Source organism: Ursus arctos, unplaced genomic scaffold, assembly GCF_023065955.2.
Source record: "Ursus arctos isolate Adak ecotype North America unplaced genomic scaffold, UrsArc2.0 scaffold_13, whole genome shotgun sequence".
Taxonomy (NCBI): domain Eukaryota; kingdom Metazoa; phylum Chordata; class Mammalia; order Carnivora; family Ursidae; genus Ursus; species Ursus arctos.
In genome coordinates this window covers 62,607,657-62,620,387 of record NW_026622797.1, presented here as the reverse complement: position 1 = coordinate 62,620,387, position 12,731 = coordinate 62,607,657, and positions in this window count along the sequence as shown.

The following is a 12,731-nucleotide window of genomic DNA, read 5'->3' as shown; positions in this document are numbered from 1 at the left end:
ATGGAAATAAAATTTTCATTTAGAGTTTTTAAAAAAAATTCCAAATATTTGCTACATAATAATTGGATAGTTATTCAAAACTCACTAATGATCATTAAGCATCTGAGACTTCACTTAAGAACAAGTTACAATTTGATTTCTCTTAGTCACAAAATAAAAATGAAAACATAAGTGAGAAGTAAAATTTTGTATCTCGGCATGTAACTGATTTTTGGACTTTCACTGCTTTATGGACCAGCTTCTAGTCATTCAGGAATAATTTCCATATATCAGCCATGGCAGTTCCTATTTGGAGCTGTAAGGCCAAATTCTCCTAAATTTTACTTCTACATATTGTATTAGTTGGTTTCAGAGGAGCAATGATCTCAGGTGCCTTGTAGTATATTTGCAATAAATATTGTTTAAATTTGATTAAGTGACAAAACTAATGCTTATCTTTGGCATCTAATCAATTTTAGAGACTCTTTACTGCTCTGTGTACTACACATCTTAACTGCTTCCATGCTCCTGAAGGTAGCAGTCATCCTCATTATGTATCAGAACTGAAATGTCAATTCCTCATTGCTAAAGTCAGTAAGCTCTGAAGACACATCTGCTTTGATAGTTTTAAAAGCAATAAAATAACCTCCTGATATTAGTCACAAGCAAGTTTAGTACCATGGCATAATCAGAAAAATCATTCTTATAATTGAATTTAAAACATTATTCAAGTTTCAACAAGCAAATAATTCTCTGCCAAAGGAAAACTTTTGAGAAAGGATGCTAATATTCCATAATATCCCCAGTCCACTAGTCCTAACTCCTAAAATTTCTGTATTAACCTGAAGAGAACAAAGGTCAATAGGTCAATACTTTTACAGATTCTTAACATTTCATTTAATAGGAGCAAACTAGATTTGAAATAGGTGATGTAAGAGCTCATGTTTTATGGATTTAACAAAGCAATATTTGTTAAAATATATAGAAAAATATTAGATAAGCCTTTTCCATATTTCCATTTTTCATATCCTTTTCAGTTTGTTTCTCCTACCATCAACACAACCAATATCATAGTAATTAGCAAGTATTAATGAAGATGGATGGGTGAGGATGGCCCTCTTTATGAGATGCATTCCTCTTATTTGCATTTGTTCTAACTCTCAGTTATCTCATCAAACATATTCTTATGGATTTGTAGCATATTTCCACTTGTCAAATCTGTTCATTCACTTGACAAAAGGTATGTTCCAGGCACTGTATTAAGCACTGTAAAAATAATGAGAATCACAGGTAATTGCATGCTTATATGGAATGAAGAGCTTTATCAGCCCTAACGATTCCCAGATGGATGTAGTTGCTCCCCATATCTCACTGCCAAGGATATTGATGAAATTAGCATCCACATGTGGTAGATATGACAACTCCTCTCCTAACATAGATAGTATATATCAAATGTGGGAAGAGAAAATATTGTCAGTACTTCTGTATTCTTTATTCAAATATATCCCAGTAAACCAAAATAACAAGTAAACAAAAACAACACCTGCAAAATAATCCTAAGGAAATAAATAGGAAATGTAGGTTTATTTAGGACAGGTACCAGCCTAGGCCCTGCTGGTTATGGCATTAACTATCCTGGAAGAAAAGAGTAAATAAACAAGCACTTCAGAATCATTTTGATACTACTGTGTTTGTCAAATAAAGTAAAATAAAGTGAGTCATAGTATCAAGTGTGTTTTACAGGAGTGTGTGCAGCTACTTCAGCTTGGATAGTAATGGATGACCTGACTAATATTTCAGTTTTGATGTTATCATGTGGTTTTCCTACCTATTGAAGGGGGAATGCAGAAGGATGGAGAACTGTGAAATCATATTGCTAGGGGAAATTACATAAATAAAACATAGGTCAAGGAGGCTTAAAGTGCAGTTTAAATCTGAACAATTAAAGGTGGGGATCCAGTACAACTATTTCAGTACGATTATTTCAGTTGTATTTGTATGCCTTCCTGAGACAGTGATAGCAACTTCTTTCTTCTTAAATTTTTAAGCAGATACTACCCTGTACCCTGGTATTTTGGGGCTAAGGCTATACAAATCACTTAACCTTTTTGTGCCTCAGTTAATTCAACCGTGAAATAGAGATACGTATACGGACGTGTCGGTGGCTCAGTCAATTAAGCAGCTGACTCTTGGTTTCGGCTCAAGTCATGCTCTCTTGGTCCTGGGATCGAGCCCCATATTGGGCTTTGTGCTCAGCGGGAAGTCTGTTTGAGAATTCTCTCTCTCCCTCTCCTTTTGCCCCTCCCTCCACTCTCTCTCAAATAAATAAATAAATCTTAAAAAAATAGAGATTATATATATATTTCATAGGTTCTGAGATTTAACTTAACATATGAAAATTTATATAAATTATAAAGTCAATACTAATATATATATATATAAATAATGTAAATAATTATACCTTCATAAGTGAATTACCAAAGAAAATTATATCTACCTGAACGACACCTGGCACAATGTGACAAATATTTATTTATTTTATGAGTTTAAAATAACTTATTGAAATGAAATATGACAAATTATATTTCTTTCCTGGGGGCTGCCTTAATAAAGTACCATAAACCACATGGCTTAAAATAATAGAAATTTATTCTGTTAGATTTCTGGAGACTGGAAGTCCAAAATCAAGATGTCAATAGCATCGTGCTCCCTTTGAAAGCTTTAGAAGATCTTTCCTTGTCTCTTCCTTGCTTCTGGTTGTTGCTGTCAGTCTTTGGAGTTGTTATGCTTATAAGATTCATGAATCCAATCTCTGCCTGTCTTCAGGTGGTATTCTTTCTGTGTGTCTCTCCTGTGTTCCTGTCTCCTTTCTTCTTACAAATATGACACTGGTCATATTTGATTTAAACTCCCCCCACACACACACAACCTGCTGTGACCTCATCTTAACTTGATTATATCTGCAAAACCCTATTTCTAAATAAGGTCACATTCACAGATAGTAGGGAGTTAGAGCTTGAACATATCTTTTTTGGAGAGGGGAGGAAAGGACAGAATTAACCACAACGATCATTTTAAAAAATTCTTTTGGTCATTACACAAATACTTACTGAGTACTTTTTAATAGTCTAGTCACCATACCAGGTACTGTTTTGAACATAATTTAAAATTCTTAAGGTTATAAACTGAAAGACACTAAAGTTAATACTAGTGGGAGCTCTCTCATGTCAGTAAACAAATGCTGAAAACTACTAGGCTGTGTGCTTAATTATCATCAATTTTATTGAAAATGAAACTCAGCTATTCAAAAAGTTATGTATTCATTAAGAGTCACACAATAGATAAATTGGAACTGGATTCCAACACAGTTCGCTCTGCTGCCAAATGCTGGTGGTTGTCATTATTTAGAACATTTTCAAAATAAAAATTTGCAAACTATATTAAATAAAGAGAGAGATTGAGTTATAATTAAGCTTGGTCCATAAGATACGGCTGTGTTGTATACTTGATTTTATGTGTTTTTTGTGTGAAATCATGTTTATCATTGCAAAGGCCCTTGCTGTGAACAGATGTGTAAAGGGTTTAGTTTTCTTGATGTTCTCAATAGATTTTTTTAATGAACGAAAAATAATATACTGTAAAATCAATCATAGAATTATTTTTCAATAATTACTCCCTATAATTAGCATTCTCTATAAATGTTTATCATTGACTGCTTCATATAATTAGAAAACATTAAGATGACAGATACCAACAAGATTATTTCTGTGTATCAAACTATATGGTAGTCAACAAATCTCTTTTTGGGATGATAAATGTCAAGTAATTTTTTTTTTATAAACTCAAGACAATTCTTTCAATTTTATATTCAGTATCCTTATAAAGAGTGTAAACTATTGATACTTTGGCTGCTGCAGGAGCCATTTTAGTGTTTTCTTCTTTACCACTACTGTTGATCAAATTGTGTTCAAATAGATATATAAAGCCCGGGGAGAGGGGGGGAGATGGTGGAGGAGTAGGGGACCTTATTTCAACTGGTCCCCTGAATTGAGCTGAATATCTACCAGACCATCCTGAACACCCACGAAATCAGTCTGAGATGTAAGAAGATACATCTGGATCTCTACAAACAGAATATTATGGCTCTTGGTCTGGAGGTGTGAAGTGGGGAGCCGAGATCTGTGGGCAGATATCGAAAGATAAACAGAAGTGGGAGGGAGCCGCCATGATCATGCGCCAAGAAGGCAGAAGTCTCCCGTGCTGGGGAGGGGGCCAGACTAGCAGAGCGGTAGCAGCAGGGAAACTAGACTGAAACCTGGAGCTCTAGAGTGCACATGCGACCTGGGGGCAGCTGGTGATTTTAGAAGCACAAAGGGCAGAGATGTGCCGGCCCTGGGAGAAAGGACTGGGAGAGTGGCTGTGGGATGCATAAGCCAGGATGCTGCGGGTTTTTAGCAGCACACACAGAGACGGAGTCAGTGTAGCCTGGAGAACTCAGTGAAGAGGAGACTGCTATCTCTATGTTCAGAGACAGAGGTCTGGATACAGTCACTGCTACTCTCAGAAAAAAACACAGAAAGCCGCCAGAGAACAAAAGCCCCAAAAAACCGGTTCTCAGTGAGCCCATCCCCCCTCCAGAGGGCAGGGCAACTCTGCCCCAACAGGGTTGCCTGAGTATCAGTGCAGCAGACCCCTCCCCCAGGAGGCAGGATGAAAAACAAGAAGCCCACATCCCTAAGGTCCCTATAAAACAAGTGCATCTTGCTTGGGTCCTGGTCAATAATTTGGACTCTGTACAACCCTGCAACCACACCTCATCAGAATGACAAAGAGGAGGAACCCCCAACAAAGGAAAGAAACAGAGACTGTGGCCTCTGCCACAGAACTAATGGATATGGATATAACCAAGATGTCAGAAATGGATTTCAGAGTAACATTATCACGATGATGTATAGGCTAGAGAAAAATATAAATGAAAATATAGAACCTCTAAGGGCTGAAATGAGAACGAATCTGGCAGAAATTAAAAATTCTATGAATGAAATGTAGTCTAAACTGGATGCTCTGACTGCCAGGGTAAACAAGGCAGAAGAACGAATTAGTGAGTTAGAGGATGAGATGATAGAAAAGAAGGAAAGAGAGGTAACATGGAGAAAAAAAAAAAAACCCTCCAATTTCATAAAAAAAAAAAAAGCTACAGGAGATTACTGACTCAATGAAACATTCCAATATCAGAATTATCAGGATCCCCGAGGGGGTGGAGAAAGAGAGAGGCCTAGAAGAGATATTTGAACAAATTGTAGCTGAGAACCTCCCTAATCTGGTGAAGGAAACAAGCATTCGTGTCCAAGAGGCAGAGAGGACCCCTCCCAAGATCAATGAAAACAGACCAACACCACGACATGTATAATTCGCAAATCATAGACCCAAGAAAACAATCTTAAAAGAGACGAGGGGGAAAGGATTCATTACAGGCAGAGGGAGGAACATCAGAATAATTTCAGTCCTGTCTACAGAGACCTGGCAAGCCTGAAAGGGCTGGCAAGACATATTCGGAGCACTAAGTGAGAAGAACATGTAGCCACGATACTGTATCCAGCAAGGTTGTCATTCAGAATAGATGGAGAGACAAGGAGCTTCCAAGAATGGCAAAAACTGAAAGAATATGTGACTACCAAGCCAACCCTACAAGAAATATTAAGGGGGGTTCTATAAAAGTAGAAAGACCCCAAGAGTGATACACAACAGATATTTACAGAGACAATCTATAGAAACAAGGACTTCACAGGCAACATGACGACATTAAAATCAAATCTCTCAATAATCACTCTCAATGTGAATGGCCTAAATGCTCCCTTAATGACAGAGGGTTGCAGATTGGATAAAAAAGACATGACCCATCCATATGCTGTCTACAAGAGACTTACTTTGACCTAAAGATACATCCAGACTGAAAGTGAAGGGATGGAGAACAATTTTTCATGCCAAAGGACCTCAAAAGAAATCTGGGGTAGCAATTCTTGTATCAGACAAATTAGATTTTAAGCTATAGACTGTAGTTAGAGATACAGAAGGACACCATATTATTCTTAATGGGTGTATCCAACAAGAGGATCTAACAAATTATAAATATCTATGCCCCCGACAGGGGAGCAGCCAACTACATAAGCCAACTGCTAACCAAACTAAAGAGACATATAGATAATAATATGTTAACAGTGGGGAGGCCTCAACATTCCACTCTCAGCAATAGATAGATCATCTAAGCAGAAAATCAACAAAGAAACAAGAGCTTTGAATGACACACTGGACCAGATGAACCTCATAGATATATATACAGAACACTCCACCCTAAAACAACAAAATACTCATTCTTTTCTAATGCACATGGAACTTTCTCCAGAATAGACCATATACTCAGTCACAAAACAGGTCTCAACTGATACCAAAAGATTGAGATTATTCCCTGCATATTCTCAGACCACAATGCTTTGAAACTGGAACTCAATCACAAGAAAAAAAAATTGGAAGAAACACAAACACTTGGAAACTAAGGACCATCCTTGAGAAAGTTTGGGTAAACCAGGAAATTAAGGAAGAACTGAAGCAATTTATGGAAACCAATGAGAACAAAAACACATCAGTCCAAAACTTATGGACACTGCAAAGGTAGTCCTAAGGGGGAAATACATAGCCATCCAAGCCTCACTCAAAAGAATAGAAAAATCTAAAATGCAGTCCTTATACTCACAGCTTAAACAGCTGGAGATGGAACAAAAGAACAGGCCTAAGCCACACATGAAAAGACAACTGATTAAGATTAGAGCAGAGATCAATAAATTAGAAACCAGAAATACAGTAGAGCAGATCAACAAAACTAAAAGCTGGTTCTTTGAAGTAATTAGTAAGATCAATAAGCCACTGGCCAGACTTATTCAAAAGAATAGAGAAAGGACCCAAATTAAAAAAAAAAAATTATGAATGAAAGGGGAGAGATCATGACTAACACCAAGGAAATAGAAACAATCATTAGAAACTATTATCTACAACTATATGCCAATAAATTAAGCAACTGGAAGAAATGAATGCCTTCCTAGGAACCTATAAACTACCAAGACTGAAACAGGAAGAGATTGACATCTTAAATAGGCCTATATACAGTGAAGAGATTGAAGCAGTGATCAAAAACCTCCCAAAAAACAAGAGTCCAGGGCCTGACAGATTCCCTGGCAAATTCTACCAAACATTCAAAGAAGAAATAATACCTATTCTCCTGAAGCTGTTCCAAAAAAATAGAAACAGAAGGAAAACTTCCAAACTCATTCTGTGAGACCAGCATTACCTGATCCCAAAACCAGGCAAAGACCCATTCAAAAAGGAGAATTACAGAGTGATATCCCTGATGAATATGGACGCCAAAATTCTCAAAAAGATCCTAGCTAATAGGATCCAACAGTGCATTAAAAGGATTATCCATCACAACCAAGTGGGATTCATCCCTGGGATGCAAATGTGGTTCAACATTCACAAATCAATCAGTGCAATAGAGCACATTAATAAGAGAAGAGACAAGAATCATATGGTCCTTTCAATTGATGCAGAAAAAGCATTTGACAAAGTATAGCATCCTTTCCTGATTAAAACCCTTCAGCGTGTAGGGATAGAGGGTACATTCTTCAATTTCACAAAAACCATCTATGAAAAGCCTACAGCGAATATCATTCTCAATGGGGAAAAGCTGAGAGCCTTTCCCTTAAGATCAGGAACATGACAAGGATGCCCATTACTGTTCAACATAGTGCTAAAAGTCCTAGCAACAGCAATCAGACAACAAAAAAGAATAAAAGGTATTCAAATTGGCAAAGAAGAATTTGAACTCTCTCTCTTCGCAGATGACATGATACTTATGTGGAAAACCCAAAAGACTCCACCCCCAAATTACTAGAACTCATACAACAATTCAGTAACATGGTAGGATACAAAATCAATGCTCAGAAATCAGTTGCATTTCTATACACGAACAATGAGATTGAGGAAAGAGAAATTAGGGAATCGATTACATTTACAATAGCACCAAAAACCATAAGATATCTCAGAATAAACTTAACCAGAGAGGTACAGGATCTGTACTCTAGAAACTACAGAACACTGATGAAAGACATTGAAGAAGACACAAAAAGATGGAAAAACATTCCATGCTCATGGATCAGAAGAATAAACATAGTTAAAAGGTCTACACTACCCAGAGCAGTCTACACTTTCAACACCATCCCAATCAAAATACCAATGACAATTTTCAAAGTGATGAAACAAATAATCCTAAAATTTGTATGGAATCAGAAAAGATGCTGAATTGCCAAGGAAATGTTGAAAAAGAAAAACAAAGCTGGGGGCATCACGTTGCCTGATTTCAAGCTATACTACAATGCTGTGATCACCAAGACAGCGTGGTACTGGCCCAAAAACAGACACATAGATCAATGGAACAGAACGCAGACTCCAGAAATGGACCCTCAACTCTATAGTCAACCAATTTTTGACAAAGCAGGAAAAAAACATCCAGTGGAAAAAAGACAAGTCTCTTCAATAAATGGTTCTGGGAAAATTGGACAGCTATATACAGAAAAATGAAACCTGACCACTCTCTCACACCATACACAAAGATAAACTCCAAATGGGTGAATGACCTCGATGTGAGACGGGAATCCATCAAAATCCTAGAGGAGAACATAGGCTGTAACCTCTTTGACAAAGGCCACAGCAACTTCTTTCATGACACGTCTCCAAAGGCAAGGGAAACAAAAGCAAAAATGAACTTTTGGAACTTCCTCAAGATAAAAAACTTCTACACAGCAAAGGAAACAGTCACCAAAACAAAGAGGCAACCCACGGAATGGGAGAAGATATTTGCAAATGACACTACAGATAAAGGCTGGTATCCAAGATCTATAAAGAACTTCTCAAAGTCAATGCCCAAGAAACAAATAATCAAATCAAAAAATGGGCAGAAGTTATTAACAGACACTTTTCCACCAAGACATACGAATGGCTAACAGACACATGAAAAAATGTTCAACATCACTACTCATCAGGGAGATTCAAATCAAAACCACCTTGAGATACCACCTTACTCCAGTTAGAATGGCATAAATTGACAAGGCAAGAAACAGCAAATGTTGGAGAGGATGTGGAGAAAGGGGAACCCTCTTACACTGTCGGTGGGAATGCAAGTTGGTACAGCCACTTTGGAAAACAGTGTGGAGGTCCCTCAAAAAGTTAAAAATCGAGCTACCCTATGATCCATCAATTGCATTACTGGGTATTTACCCCAAAGATACAGACGTAGTGAAGAGAAGGGCCATATGCACCCCAATGTTCATAGCAGCATTGTCCACAATAGCCAAATTGTGGACGGAGCTGAGATGCCCTTCAATAGACAAATGGAAAAAGAAGATGTGGTCTATATATACAATGGAATATTACTCAGCCATCAGAAAGAATGATTACCTGACATTTGCAGCAACATGGATGAGACTGGAGAAGATTATGCTAAGTGAAATAAGTCAAGCAGAGAAAGACAATTATCATATGGTTTCACTCATTTGTGCAACGTAGGGAATAGCAGGGAGATCGTTAGGAGAAGGAAGGGAAAAATGAAGGGGGGGTAAACAGGGGAAATGAACCATGAGAGACTACAGACTCTGGGGAAACAAACTGAGGGCTTCAGAGGGGAGGAGGATGGGGGATGGGCTAGCCCAGTGATGGATATTAAGGAGGGCACGTATTGCGTGGGGCACTGGGTGTTATACGCAAACAATGAATCGTGAAACACTATATCAAAAACTAATGATGTACTGTATGGTGACTAACATATCATAATAAAAAAAAGTGTAAACTATTATTTAAAATCAATTAGAGATGCCTGGGTGGTTCAGTTGTTAGGCGTCTGCCTTCAGCTCAGGGAGTGATCCCAGGGTCCTGGGATTGAGCCCTGCATCGGGCTCCCTACTGTGCTGGGAACCTGCTTCTTCCTCTCCCACTCCCCCTGCTTGTGTTCCCTCTCTCACGGGCTGTCTCTCTGTCAAATAAATAAGTAAAAACTTTTAAAAAAATCATCTTAACTAAGTTGATTATGTATGAAATAGTTAATGGAAGACTCAGAAAAGGAATAAAAATGTAACCCTGATTTTTATTATTGCTTAATCAATGGAAATATATGAGAAGGCATGACAAGATGAAGATGGTGACTGCATCTATAAGTAAATAATTCTGATTGATTGAGCAAATCCTTAAAAAAAGAAAAAAACTGACACAAATTTAATTATTAAATATTTAATTCTGTACATGATCTTATCCTTTAAAACTATAGCCATTAGAAAAAGCAAGGCAAATTTTCATTCACTAATTGCTGATTACTTACAGTTTTTCATTTACTTGGAGGAGAGCAAAAAGATAGGAGAGTCTTGTTTCTGGACAATACAGTAATATAAATGTGGCAAGGATTTAATGAAGACTCTTCCCAGTTGAGAGAAATGGACCATTTTAAAAAGTTCTAACTTGTTGGCCTGAACATATTGGGATGTACGAGTTCCATTCTCCTGTGGTATACCTTGTGTGTCCAATTCAAATCAGCTACCCAAATCTACAGAACTAGAAAATGTTTCCTTCCATACCATATGAGCATCATTTCTGTCCCTCAGGTTTTCAAATATATGGGAAAGTGATATAGTTTTGTAGGTGGAAAAAAATCAGGGCCAAATTTGTGAATGACTAGTCAGATATTTTTTTATTGCCAATAATGAATTATTTATAGGAATATTCAAGTACTAGCTATGAAATCAAACTAAAATAATCAATCATTTTCAAATAGGCACAGAATTATGTATGTTTCCCTGAAATGTCTGTGGTACATTGAGAAAGAAAAAATTCAATAATAAAACTGGGTAATGCAAACTTCTATTCATTTGCTAATACTCATTATTTTTACATTTTTATTTGCCTGAAGATTCTATAATCACACACCTTTTATAAATCACAAAAAATAAAAATAAGTATATATATGGACTGCTTATATTGGAAGAGAAGGGAAAAAAAATAACTATTTACTTTCATGAATGTCCCAATCTTATAATCATAATGTGCCTTTCCTTTTAGATGGCAATGAAAAGAACACCTCCCACATCAAAAAGTCTAAATATGTCTTAAAAGTTATTCCTGTGATAGGGTTTTATAATATAGCTTTAAAAATACATGAATATATACCCTTACATGAGAACAAGCCCATTACACCAAATTGTATATCATTTAAAATGATAAAATGCCCTTTTACTGGCACTTGCAGTTAGGAGTATAATTTGAATACCTAGGAAATCAATATCTGCTTTAGTATGTGATTACAGGTAAATAATTGAAGTATCAGACAAGCAGTGAACCACAGGGTTTTTCTGTGCAAACAGCAAGGCATTCTAACTATAAAGCTCCTCTCAGTGCTAGTGGACCTCAGGTTGTAATTACATAAAACTTTTAAATGTGCTATTTTTTTTTCAAAAGAGCCTGTTGGGGTAACCATTCAAGGGAAGAAAAAAATTCTAAAAATACCAGAATTGACACTTCATACTGAGGCAGAAAAGAAGGAACTGTTTAAAGGTAAATTGATAAGGAAGATTCTGGAGGGCTCTCATTCACAACACCTTAACAATACCACCCTCCCGGTCACTTGGAACCTTTCATGCACAGCTTGGAGTACCTTAGAAGCATTCAGCTTCATTCTTCACCAGATCATCAGGGATTGTACTTTTTCTTTACTTAGTTCCAAAAGCTTAAATCTCTCTTTCTGGCAGACTCTCATGTCTTGTCCTGAAAATACTTTCTGATAGGAATAAATTCGTCTCAGCCAGAGCCAGTGCACTTTGCAGCCTCTGGGAGATTGAAGGAGGACATGGTACTTACTATCCCCTTATCCAGTAGTGTGTGGATCAAAGATACTTATGCCTACAGGACCAGGCAAGTGGGGTTGAAGCAAAGAAATGTGGGGCAAAGAGTAAATGGCAATTTATCCCTAGGTTTGGAGTTTGGATGGAGGGAGGTATGGCTTGGAATGTGACAAAAAGAATGTACTTCATATAGGAGGGGACATTTTTCCTCCACTTCAGTGCTTTGATTTTTTTATGTATGTGAGTATTTGGGCCCATTTTTCCTGATCTTTAAATTCGTCAAAAGAAAGCTGAAATTTCATACATTTCTGCAAGATGTTCCAACTTGCAAATGTTAACGATTGTCAGGTAAAAACTTTTTGTTCGAAGGCAATTCCTTCGTAAATACAAATATAAATTTTATATATGTAATATTTTATATAGTAGTCATTTAAGTAATTGTAACATATAGAAGTTAATTTTTATTATATTTCTTGCTGTATATCATTGGGAGCTTATTTTGTTACTATGATTACCAAACATATTTTTTGATACCCTTGGAGCACTACCACAAATTAATATATTTGAATATGTTTTCTAATTCTAACTTCCTATTGAAAATAAAATAAAATCCATATCTTGAAAGAAACTGAGCTATATAGACTCTTATCCTTGACAATGCACACTGCAAAAGTTACTATGTAATGCAATCTATGTAATAACTTTCTAATTTCAAGAAAATTTCTGATCTTGAAGATGTCATTAATTTTTACTCTATATTTATTAGAATGAGGTCATGATTTTCCTTGTGTTGCTGAATTAAGGATATAAAAGAAACAG